The following is an 11,492-nucleotide window of genomic DNA, read 5'->3' on the forward strand; positions in this document are numbered from 1 at the left end:
AATATAATTATTATTATAATAAATTTTAAAAATAATTATAATAATCTTAAAAATAATAATAATAAGTCTTATACCAATACAATGGAGAATCAAGCCATGGAAGTAGAGAGGAAGTTAGATGGGAGAAAAAGAGCCACTCGTTTCTCGGAGGATACCCAGGAGTAATTGGTGGATGAAATTGCAGCCTGTTGGAATGAGTTAACACGGGATGGGCGAGGAAAACTGTCACCATCCGTGTATCAGCGGTTATGGCGAGAGATCGCTGAGGCGGTGTCCTCCGTCGCGCCCGTGATGCGGGGGCCGAACCAGTACCGCAAACGGTGGAATGACACCGTTGGGTCTGCGAGAGTAAGTACTGACTTTTATCGTACATTGACGATTTACTCGAATAGTGACACGTTTTATTATGTTGTAAAGCTTGGTGTCATTTTTATTTCCCATCATCGATCTCATTGTGTTAGTGCTCTGTATTTTAATGTGTTCATCATGCATCATTTGCATGCTAACAAAACTTAAATCGTGCACTCATTGGCGAAAAGACTGGGGGCCAGTTAATTGGGGCTGTGTACCAATATATTGTGTATGTATGTTTGCATGTGTGTGCTCGGTATTAGTAGCTGTCAAATTAGTTCACACATATTTTTTGTCACCTTTACAGAAAAAACTAACCGGCAATAGGGCGGAGCTCCGCAAAACGGGTGGTGGTTTACCCAAGACTATTGTTCTCAGGGACCTCGAGGAACATGCTGCAGCCCTCACTGGGGGCGTATGATCGCACCACCACTTCTCCCGGAGGGTAAGTCTGCATAATCCCTGGACTGCACAGTGGTCATGTAATTCAATCTTATGGCAATATAATGTAGAATGTAATGTAATGCTGGGAGCAAGAAATGTTGTTCGTTGTGACATGATTTTTTGGTTTGATCACACTCTACCACTTGGAAAACAAACTGTTTGGGACTGAGGTTTTTTTATGTCATGTACTTTCTCTATACTTTGCTTATGATACTTTCATGTAATGATTCTCAGTAAAAAATGTTTGTTCTCCACATAAGCCTGCCTCTGACCCCTCCCCACCCGTCGCCAACCATTAATGTTATGTTTTTACAGTTGCAGAGGTAGAGCCGCCTGCCCCTCCCCAGAGAGGAGTCATTGCAGGGGAGATGAAATGAAGAGATAGTTGTGGAGGAGACGGAAGAGATGGTGCTGGAGGAGCAGGAAGAGAACACTCCTCAAAGCGTTGTAACGCTGGTGTTGCATGAGGAGGGCGGGGTGGCGGGACTTCAAGGATCATTTCTACCTGCGGCCACCGGTTCCTCGTCGGAATCCAACTTTCCTAGATTCCGGTCCAAGGAAGTGGGACCAAGTGGACCGCAACAGCGCACACCGACCCCCGTGGTGAATCCGCGGCGGCTGATCCGCCAAAGTGGGAATGCTGCGCGACAGGCAGATGCGAGCCTGGACATGGCGGCACTGTCCAGGATGAGCATCGACTTGATTCGAGAGCTCCTCCAGTCCATTGCTGGGCTGTCTGAAAACAACGCAGCTTTAGCAGCCCGCCAATAGGAGGACGTAGCGGAGCTGATTGCCGCAGTGAGGGAGAACACCCAGACCGCCAATGCTATGCGGCAATCGACGGTCGTGGGATATGACACTGCACCCCAAGGTGCCATATCAGCAATGGTGACAGCAGCTGATCGTCGGGAGGAACCAGTTTCTTCTGACTTTGAAGATGGGTCCTCAGCACCCCCCCATCTTCTCCAGAACCCCCAAACATAGCGCTGCCATTTTCGCCCACCCCTCAGCAGTCACGCTCGAGGTGCTGTGCTGGTGCATGATGTACTGATCCTGACGTGGACAGGGCCAGGGGTATTGTTAGCGGGAGGAGGAGGAAGGGGTCAGGGCCAAGGGTCAGAGGGGGATTGGGGAGGAAAGATGTTGGGAAAGGTGGCCGCAGGTAGAATTGTGGGAGGATGTAGAGTCTTTTCAGTACTGTTTATACTGTTGTTGATGTTGTTGTTGCTGTTTGTGGTTTACAATGTTTGTTGTTGTCAAAATTTGTATTCATAAATTTTTTTAAATTTTATTACATTGTTAATGTTTAAAAAATTACAAGTGTTATATAACATTTTATTCAACTAGCCATTCTTTTACTGTGTCTCACTCACTTCTGGGAAGGGAAAAAATATATCCCATTTGACAACTTTTAGGAAAGACAACTTTAAATGTGTGATTGAGGGTGTCTCTTGTAAACTCATACCTATCTTCGATGATCTAGACCAAACTGACTGGGGTTTTCTTGAATCTTGTGAACATCACGTAGCTGGGTAAGCCACTCACAATACAACAGCTCTACCAACCTATCAGCATGCTCACAGGTGCATACATTACAGTGCGAAGTCTGCTACAGTTGAATAGCCACGTGAAGAATGGTTACTTGGATGTACACCCAGTGACTGACTCCCTCCTCCCCACCCACCCACCTCAGGTCTCCTTGTACACCCAGCGATTGATTCCCTTCTCCTGCCCTCCCCCAACCCCACCCCCACTCAGGTCGTTATGTACACACAGTGACTTGGATGAGGCGCCAATGCGTAGACACAACCCCTCCCCTCTCTGTGTGCGGTAGTGAGCCCCTTTCCCTCTGTAATCCTGTACTGGGAGTTAATTCAGTGCCTGGTCTGTGTGTGAGACAGTGAGCCCCTTTGAATACCCCTTTGAATATGAGAACTTTTTTATTACGCAATCCAATAATTTGCAAGGCTTTTACAGGTCACAATCCTTCATAGAGTTCCTGATACAATGTTTGCACGTTGGTGAGGTGATGTTCCAGTCCACCTCAGCGGTCCATCGAAGTGTCAACCAGCTAACACAGAACCAAATTATAGCTGAACCTCAGCATATATGTCAACCCACAGTCTACTGAACAAAAGGTTCTCCCAATCAAATTCAAAGATACAAAAGTTCATTTTCTGCATAGAATCACTTATCGTGACCAAACCTCACATCTGGTAATATGTACACCACATATAATTACTATATAAGCTATATAAAGGTATTAGTGAGGTCACACCTGGAATACTGCGTGCAGTTTTAGTTTCCATTTATGAAAGGACATACTTGCTTTGGAGGCAGTTCAGAGAAGGTTCACTCGGTTGATACCGGGGCTGAGGAGGTTGACTTATGAGGAAAGATTGAGTAGTTTGGGCTTCTACTCATTGGAATTCAGAAGAATGAGAGGTGATCTTATCGAAACGTATAAGATTATGAGGGGGCTTGACAAGGTGGATGCAGAGAGGATGTTTCCACTGATGGGGGAGACTAGAACTAGAGGGCATGATCTTAGAATAAGGGGCCGCCCATTTAAAACAGAGATGAGGAGAAATTTCTTCCCTCAGAAGATTGTAAATCTGTGGAATTCGCTGCCTCAGAGAGCTGTGGAAGCTGGGGCATTGAATAAATTTAAGACAGAAATAGAGTTTCTTAAACGATAAGGATAAGGGGTTATGGGGAGCGGGCGGGGAAGTGGACCTGAGTCCATGATCGGATCAGCCATGATCTTATTGAATGGCAGAGCAGGCTCGAGGGGCCATATGGCCTACTCCTGCTCCTATTTCTTATATTCATATATTCTTATTTGCATCAAGAATTGCTTTTCCTCATTATCCATGATCTTCTGGGCTGCTGTCAAGCTGCAAACAAAATGGAGGGAGGCATAATGCTGGGCCCAAGTCAGTAAGTACTCTAAAAATGGTCGGTTTCCATCGCAGCGATAACGGGCGGTAGCAGGCCTTAAAAAAAACTTTTTAGTGTAATTTAGCGCTGGGAGTGAATTTAGCGACATTTCTGGATGTCCAAAGTGGGCGATTTGCAGCAACGCCGGTGGTAATCGAGAGCTGAAATGGGCGGTATTTTACATTTTTCTTCAAAATGGGCAGTACCTGGGCAGTAAATCGGCGATGAGAGAGGAAATTCTAGCCCAATGTCACTGAGTCACAATGTTACTGAGTCACAATTCCTCACTACCGCACAGTGAATTAACGTGAATACTCTAATGAGGACAGAAATGGCACCACATGACTCCTCTCCTAAATCATTAAGCTGTCATTAAAATGCTAATTAGTGTGAGGTTATTCATTTGTAATGTAAATTATATTGCTGGTTCTGGCAATGTTATTAAAGTTTTTTTTTATAACTGACATTTATTGTAAATTAAAAAATAATTCCCATCTGATGAAAAAGCCAACCATGGTGAGATGATGTCATTGCTTGTAGGAGAATTACTTTCTCCCTCATTAACTACATTACAACACTGACTGCACTTCAAAAGTATTTTGTTGGCTGTATAGAGCTTTGGGACGTCCTGAGGTTGTGAAAGGCGCTATATAAATGGAAGTCTTTCTTTCTTTCTTCCTCCGCCCCCTGAAGGCGATGACTCTTACTAGGGCGCAGTGCCATGGACACTAGCTGCTCGAATCTTTCTGTCAACTGTCCAGTCTTCATGTATGAACCCGCACAGTGATTGTCAGTAGGATATTCAACCATGAGAGGGTTCACATTAGGAGCAGTCTCCATCTGACATTCACACCCACTCATATACCTTTCAGAAGGCGGCACTGGATAGATAGCAGGAGCAGGACCCTGGTTAATATTGTTTTCATCTCTTCAACTCAAGAGGCCATTCAGACTACTCACTAATAACCTGCTCACCGATGCTCAGTTTGGGTTCCTCCAGGACCACTCACCTCCAGACCTCATTACAGCCTAGGTCCAAACATGGAAAAAAGAGCTGAATTCCAGAAGTGAGGCGAGTGACTGACCTTGACATCAAGGCAGCATTTGACCGAGTGTGGCATCAAGGAGCCCTAGTAAAATTGAAGTCAATGGGAATCAGGGGGAAAATACTCCACTAGCTGGAGTCATATCTAGCACAAAGGAAGATGGTTGTGGTGGTTGGAGGTCAATCATCCCAGTCCCAGGACATCACTGCCAGAGTTCCTTAGGCTAGTGTCCTAGGCCCAACTATCTTCAGTTGCTTCATCAATTACCTTCCCTCCATCATAAAGTCAGAAGTGGGGATGTTCGCTGATGATTGCAGTGATCAGTTCCATTCGCAACTCCTCAGATAATGGAGCAGTCCATACCCGCATGCAGCAAGACCTGGATGACATTCAGGCTTGGGCTGATAAGTGGCAAGTAACATTCGTGCCACACAAGTGCCAGGCAATGACTATCTCCAACAAGGGGGAGTCTAACCACCTTCCATTGATATTCAATGGCATTACCATCGCCAAATCCCCCACCATCAACATCCTGGGGGTCACCATTGACCAGAAACTTAATTAGACCAGCCACATAAATACTGTGGCTACAAGAGTGGGTCAAAGGCTGGGTACTCTGCGGTGAGTGTCTCACCTCCTGACTCCCCAAAGCCTTTCCACCATCTACAAGGCACAAGTCAGGAGTGCCTGAATGAGTGCAGCTCGAACAACACTTGAGAATCTCAACACCGTCCAGGACAAAGCAGCCCGCTTGATTGGCCCCCCATCCACCACCTCCAACATTCACTCCCTCCACCACCGGCACACCGTGGCTGCAGTGTGTACCATCTACAAGATGCACTGCAGCAACTTGCCAAGGCTTCTTCGGCAGCACCTCCCAAACCCGCGACCTCTACCACCTAGAAGGACAAGGGCAGCAGGTGCGTGGGAACATCAGCACCTCCACGCTCCCCTCCAAGTCACACACCATCCTGACTTGGAAATATATCGCCATTCCTTCATCGTCGCTGGGTCAAAATCCTGGAACTCCCTCCCTAACAGCACTGTGGGAGCACCTTCACCACACGGACTGCAGCGGTTCAAGAAGGCGGCTCATCACCACCTTCTCGGGGACAACTAGGGATAGACAATAAATGCCGGCCTTGCCAGCAACGCCCACATCCCGGAACTAATAAAAAAGTAAGGTTACTTGTGGCTGCCTTTGCTAAGAATCGTTCCCTCAGCAAGGAACTTGGTGTCAATTCTGAGATTTTCCTTTCTTTGTGGTTTAGTTTGTTCATCATCAGAATCGCTCTTGCTCTTATATTTTTGTATTTAAAATTTATTTCTTGAAAAACAATGTTAACCCACACGTCCAAATGCAGAAATAATATTCTGTGCCCATATATATTAAACACAATGAACTTCCCTGCTGAAAGTCAGACTTAAACCCTCGTCGCTCCACTCAGTCTCATCCTATAGACTGAAGTGACCTGCTTATAGCACTGCACGCAAACATACCCAGTCACTGAGGCAACTCTGCCCACCCACCACCCCCACCAATGTCAGCTGTGGATCAGTGGGTAGCACACTCGCCCTCTGAGTTAGAAGGTTGTAGGTTCACATCCTTCTCCAGGAACTTGAGTACAAAAATTTAGACCAACACTCCAGTGTAGTGCTGAGGGAGTGCTGCACTGTCAGAGGTGCCATCTTTCAGATGTGACGTTAAACCGAGGCTCTGTCTGCTCTCTCAAGTGGTCGTAAATGATCCCACGACACTATTTCGAAGAAGAGCAAGGGAGTTTTCCTGGTGTCCTGGCCAATATCTATCCCTCAATCAGCATCAACAGATTATCTGGTCATTATCATATTGCTGTTTGTGGGAGCTTGCTGTGTGCAAATTAGCTGTCGCGTTTCTCACATTACAACAGTGACTACACTCCAAAAGTACTTCATTGGCTGTAAAGCGCTTTGGGACGTCCGGTGGTCGTGAAAGGCGTGTATAAATGCAAGTCTTTCTTTCTCAGTGAGGCAACTCTGACCACCCTGCCCCCGCCCCCACCCACCCCCGGCCTCCCGCACTCAGTGGGGTAGTGCTGCTGCTGGCTTTAAAGCAGCAGTAAAATAGCTTGCGCATACCCGGGTGTTGATGGAGCTTATGAATCAGAACAGCTTCAGTGAGACTCCGTTTCAAGGGGCCAGTATGTATTGGAGAGAGACTGAGAAACATTTCTCAGTTCCCAAATGGTTAAGAATCGTTTCTTTGAATATGAGGAGTTTGAGGAAAATGATGAGGAGTGAGGCATCAATATCGAAAGAGACAGGCGTTAGGTGTGCTGGGTATGAAGGACAGAGAGAGGGAGAGACATGCAGCAAGGAATCAAAGCCAGACATGGGGTGAGGGGCGGAAGAGAGAATGAAGGAGAGGGATTGAAGAGAGTGAGAAAGAATGAGGGATTGAGGAGAGAGACAGGGAAAATTTTGAGTAACAAGCAGTGGGAGGATTGAGAGACAGGCTGAGAAATAGGCTCAGGGTTCAGGGAATTACCCACAAACTAGCTGGTAAAAGTCACTCTGGTAAGGGTGCAGTACGGTTGTTTTTCTGAACTTGGGCTGCTGAGGTACATTGTTGTGGCAGAGGATAGGAAGCCGTGCTAAACCTGGTGTGGGATTGCTTGGTGCTAGAAACTGAAAAGTGTCCTATTCCCCAGCAAATAAGAAATAGGAGCAGGAGTCGGCCATTTGGCCCCTCGAGCCTGCTCCGCCATTCAATAAGATCATGGCTGATCTGATCTTGGCCTCAACTCCACTTCCCTGCCCACTCCCCATAACCCTTGACTCCTTTATCGCTCAAAAATCTATCTCCACCTTAAATATGTTCAATGACCCAGCCTCCACAGCTCTCTGAGGCAGGGAGTTCCAAAGATTCACGACCCTCAGAAAAGAAATTCCTCCTCATCTCAGTTTTAAATGAAACTATGCCCCCTAGTTCTAGAATCCCCCACGAGGGGAAACATCCTCTCTGCATCTACCCTGTCTAGCCCCCTCAGAATCTTATATGTTTCAATAACTTAACATGCCCGTACTTTATCGAGAACAAAAATTCACCAACAAACAAAAAATGACAGCTGAGGACTTGGGCTGGAGCAAGGAGTTCTCACTTTGATAGCCCATTACTTACCCTCCCCCTTTGCAGTAAGTGTGGAGAAGGAATCAAGGTACTCGTGAATGTCTGGTCTCTAAAACCCAATTACAAGCTGCCCACAAATCAACGTGGCTGTCTCCGAAATGAAGAAAAATAGAAATCAGTGAAAATGCAAGTTCGAATCTGTTGGGATTTTTGCAAGAGGGGGCTTTTCGGAGTCTTGGAGATCATAATCATCACACATTGAAACAACCACTGAAATTCCACATGAACCCTGCCTCTCGGTTTTTAAAACTGCGTTTGACATTTTCACAATAGCAAAAGAAATGTCCCCAAAGATTGCAAACTAATTGATAAATCCAATAGGGAATTCAGGAGAAACTTCTTTACCCAGAGTGGTGAGAATGTGGAACTCGCTGCCACAGGGAGTGGTTGAGGCAAATAGTATAGAGGCATTTAAGGGGAGGCTGGATAAGCATACGAGGAGAAAGGAATAGAAGGATATGGTGATGGGGCGAAAGAATACTTGGATTTATATAGCGCATTTCACAACCACAGAACATCTCAAAGTGCTTTACAGCCAATGAAGTACTTTTGGAGTGTAGTCACTGTTGTAATGCGGGAAATGCGGCAGCCAATTTGCGCACAGCAAGCTCCCACAAACAGCAATGTGATAATGGTCAGATAATCTGTTTTTTTGTTATGTTGATTGAGGGATAAATATTGGCCAGGACACTGGAGATAACTCCGCTGCTCTTCTTCAAAATAGTGTCGTGGAATCTTTTACGTCCACTTAAGAGAGCAGACGGGGCCTCGGTTTAATGTCTCATCCAAAAGACTGTACTTCCGACAGTGCAGCGCTCCCTCAGCACTGCACTGGGAGTGTCAGCTTGGGTTTTTTGTGCTCAAGTCCCTGGAGTGGGACCTGAACCCAATGATGAAGATGAAGTAGATGGAGGCTTGTGTGGAGCATGGGTGGTATGACCTGTTTCTGTGCTGTAAATTCTATGTAATTGGAAATATTATTTCGTAATCCATCAGCAGGAGAAAAAAAAAGACAACATGCAAAGTTGCTGACACAAACAGTTGTATACTATAAAGATCACCTCGTGTTAAAGCTTCCTTCATGCCTACTTAATTCCGACAACTTTTTCAGAGATATCTCCTCCGCCAGCTAATTCTTTGCAAATTAAGTACCATCCTGTTCCCTGCAAACAAGCCCACTGGTTATCGAATGAGCCATTGTCTTTATACAGATGTCAATGCTAACTTTTAGGTAGAAACTGGAGCAGGGGGTGTGAAGAACTAGTTTCCATGGGATCGGGAAGAACACTTTGCCCATCTCTTGAAATCCAGTTGAAGAAATATATATTTTTCCCTCCCTCCCTCCCACAAAGATGTACAATCTTGGCTGTGTTGGCCAGAAGAACTTTGTAGAGGTGCTGTACTCTTTCACTAATGTGTCAAGGGGTGGGTGGGGGGTCGCTCCTAGATGGGGAGACAGTCCTCAATCTTACCAACCCCCTTCAAAAAAATAGGAACACTTGATGCCAATTTCTATTGCTCATTATGTACTGAAAGTGACAAGATGGGACTTGGCCAGAGGACACTGACTCCATCCACACTCTCGGTATAAAGCGTCTCTTCATGTCTAGAGTGTGAACTTGAAACAAAATCTACATATTTGTATTGTAGGTGACCCGATCACATCATCTTAAAAGGTCTCTCTCACTTGAATGGAATAGATTTTTTGTAAATATATAATTATCTGGCGATTGAAATGTAATGAACATGCTTGTCAATTAGTCTCTGGTCCCCCTCTCTCTCTCCCTCTCTCTGTCCCTCTCTGTCTCTCTAGTGTGAGCCTTTTGTTTTTCAATTCAGTCTCACGTTTTATTCAACGCTGTTACAGAAAGTATCCAACAATTTACACACTTCAATCGCACACTCCGAGTCACAGGCAGACACAATGGCTTAAGATATACATTTAAAGAACAGTTTTAAAATAAAACAAATACACGCCAAAGTGAGCTACCAATCTTCTCGTTCGATTAGTTTTACCGATTTACTGGAAATATTGAACAGCATCGTCTGATCGAGAGTGATTTTTTAAAGACGTTAAACTCGACTTACCCTGAACTCCTGGCAATGGTTTGGAGATGTTTGGTTCCCTCCCCTCCTTTTAGTTTCTCTTCTTCCCTTTTTTCGTCTTTTTCTTCTTTCCCTGCCCCCTATCTCCTTGAGATCCTGTCGGTGAAAGGAGGGAGAGAGAGAGAGAGAGAGGGAGTGTGTGTGTGGAGATGTGGAGATGATTTGCCAGTGTGCTGCTCTGGGATGGACGCTGCTCCCGACGTGACAGCCTCCCTGGTACCAAACACACAGCGCCTCCAACACTCAGTTTTCGTGTACTGACAGGGAGAGAGAGAGAGAGAGAAAATAAAGCAAAAAGCAATCCTTGCCTCCCAAGCAAATTACTTATTTACCCCAGAGCTGGGCTATTTATTTGTTGCATTTGGAATATAGAGGCTGGATGACTTCCAATTCCACATCCCCTCCCTGTGTAAATCTACCTCCGCTATTCAGAGCTGAAGATGGAGTGAATTGCCTTGTTTAAAGAGGCTGAGGGATTTTCATTAACCCTTTATTGGATTACAGCACTTCAGCACAGGGTTCGGTGTGCGCGCTTCCTGAGTGTACAACCAGGAAGTAAAATGGTGAAACTGAGCAAGTCGGTTGGACACTGTCCCTTTATTTACTGTGGCTCAGTGGGCAGCACTCTCGCCTCTGAATCAGAAGGTTGTGGGTTCAAGTCCCATTCCAGGGCCTTGAGCATGTAAATCCAGGCCGACACTCCCAGTACAGTGCTGAGGGAGCACCGCACTGTCTGAGGGGCCATCTTTCGGATGAGACGTCAAACCGACTACGCTCTCAGGTGGACGTAAAAGATCCCACGCCGCTATTTCGAAGAAGAGCAAAGGGAGTTCTCCCCGGTGTCCTGGCAAATATTTATCCTTCAACCAACACCACTAAAAATAGATGATCTAGTCATTATCACATTGCAGTTTGTGGGAGCTTGCTGTGCGCAAGTTGTTGACTGTGTTTCCCACATTACAACAGTGACCACACTGCAAAAGGTACTTCATTGGCTGTAAAAGCACTTTGGGATGTCCTGAGGTCATGAAAGGGACTATAGAAATGCAAATCTGTCTTTCTTTCTGGCACCTGCATTTGAATGTACTCCAGACTGATGAAAATCTCTACCTGCTTGCTTTATGAGCTCCCTGTGTCCTGGCCAGACCCATTAACTGCCTCTTTGGAAAAGTCAGTGGTGGGCTTGAACTTGTGACCATACTTATTCTCCTTTCCATTCATCATCTATGCAGCATATCACTTGTGTCAGTTGTGGCTCAGTGGGTAGCATTCTTGCCTTGGAGTCAGAAGGTTGTGGGTTCAAGTGTCACGCCATGAGATTTAGCACATAGTCTAGGCTGACACTTCAGTGCCGGTACTGAGGGAGTGCTGCACTAGAATTATACTAGTGCTGAAAGGGTTTAATTATGAGGACTGGTTGCATAAACATATACAAA

General features: G+C 45.7%; 1 protein-coding gene across 1 annotated transcript in view; it reads right to left on the reverse strand.

The window, feature by feature from the left end:
* Nucleotides 1-10,065, reverse strand: part of LOC139255478 (zinc finger matrin-type protein 4) — a 735,084-nt gene extending 725,019 nt beyond the window's left edge. The window contains exon 1 of the mRNA XM_070873945.1: nt 10,039-10,065. The gene's annotated coding sequence lies outside the window, so the exon portion shown is untranslated. The remainder of the gene's footprint in view (nt 1-10,038) is intronic.
* Nucleotides 10,066-11,492: the final 1,427 nt, after the last annotated feature.

Source organism: Pristiophorus japonicus, chromosome 3, assembly GCF_044704955.1.
Source record: "Pristiophorus japonicus isolate sPriJap1 chromosome 3, sPriJap1.hap1, whole genome shotgun sequence".
NCBI lineage: Eukaryota > Metazoa > Chordata > Chondrichthyes > Pristiophoridae > Pristiophorus > Pristiophorus japonicus.